Raw genomic sequence first — 1,328 nt, 5'->3', positions numbered from 1 at the left:
GAACCGGTGGGGGGGGGAAAGGTGAGAACATTGCGCGGATGTAATTGCACAGAATTTCTTTTAAAGATATTTTCTTTACATGCTCATTTGTGACCCTGGAGCACAAAACCAGCCATAAGGGTCAATTTCTCGTAATTGAGATTTATACATCATCTGAAAACTGAATAAATAATCTTTCCATTGATGTATGGTTTGTTAGGATAGAACAATATTTGGCCGAGATACAACTATTTGAAAATCTGGAATCTGAAGGTGCAAAAAAATCTAAATATTGAGAAAATCATCTTTAAAAGTTGTCCAAATGAAGTTCTTAGCAATGCATATTACTAATCAAAAATTAAGTTTTGATATATTTACGGTAGGACATTTACAAAATATCTTCATGGAACATGATCTTTACTTAATATCTTAATGATTTTTGGCATAAAAGAAAAATGTATAATTTTGACCCATACAATGTATTGTTGGCTATTGCTACAAATATACCCCAGCGACTTAAGACTGCTTTTGTGCTGCAGGGTCACATTTGTGGTTACTTTAAGGTATTTTTTTAAATACTTTTTATTACTTTATGTCTAAAACTGTAATTTTTCACACACACACACAAAAAATTAACATCTTGTTGCAACATTTTACAAAAATCAAGATTGAATACATTTGGTCAAAATCCCATGTTATAAACGATGAAGTGCTATGCAGGCTGTTTAATAGAATATTGGCTGATTAGATGCAATGCAATGCAAAACGTTTGCTCTCTCTTTCTCTCTTCACCGTTCCCACATCTCAGACCTCAAATACACAAAATATTACCCTTTTTAGACATAGTTTTTGAATTAAAGAGTAAAGAAAATAATATACAAAACTTATTGAAACAACCAGTTCTATATATGAGACGCAGATTCACTCTCTGCCAGCAGGTGGCACTTAAAGCGTTTCCTTGGTTACCGCTGTAAACAAAGCAGCGCTGCACTTATGAACAGCAATGATACAGTGTTTCCTTGGTTACCGCTGTAAACAAAGCAGCGCTGCGCTTATGAACAGCAATGATACAGTGTTTCCTTGGTTACCGCTGTAAACAAAGCAGCGCTGCGCTTATGAACAGCAATGATACAGTGTTTCCTTGGTTACCGCTGTAAACAAAGCAGCGCTGCACTTATGAACAGCAATGATAGTTCCTTGGTTACCGCTGTAAACAAAGCAGAGCTGCGCTTATGAACAGCAATGATACAGTGTTCCTTGGATACCGCTGTAAACAAAGCAGAGCTGCGCTTATGAACAGCAATGATACAGTGTTTCCTTGGTTACAGCTGTAAACAAAGCAGCGCTGC

General features: G+C 36.3%; 1 pseudogene; it reads right to left on the bottom strand.

Moving 5' to 3' along the window:
* LOC107748526 (laminin subunit alpha-1-like) overlaps nucleotides 1–1,328 on the bottom strand; it is a 46,793-nt pseudogene that overhangs the window by 8,615 nt on the left and 36,850 nt on the right.

This window comes from Sinocyclocheilus rhinocerous, unplaced genomic scaffold (genome assembly GCF_001515625.1).
Source record: "Sinocyclocheilus rhinocerous isolate Xijiao unplaced genomic scaffold, SAMN03320098_v1.1 scaffold8222, whole genome shotgun sequence".
NCBI classification, from domain to species: Eukaryota; Metazoa; Chordata; class Actinopteri; order Cypriniformes; family Cyprinidae; genus Sinocyclocheilus; species Sinocyclocheilus rhinocerous.
This window is presented reverse-complemented; position numbering and strand designations above follow the sequence as displayed.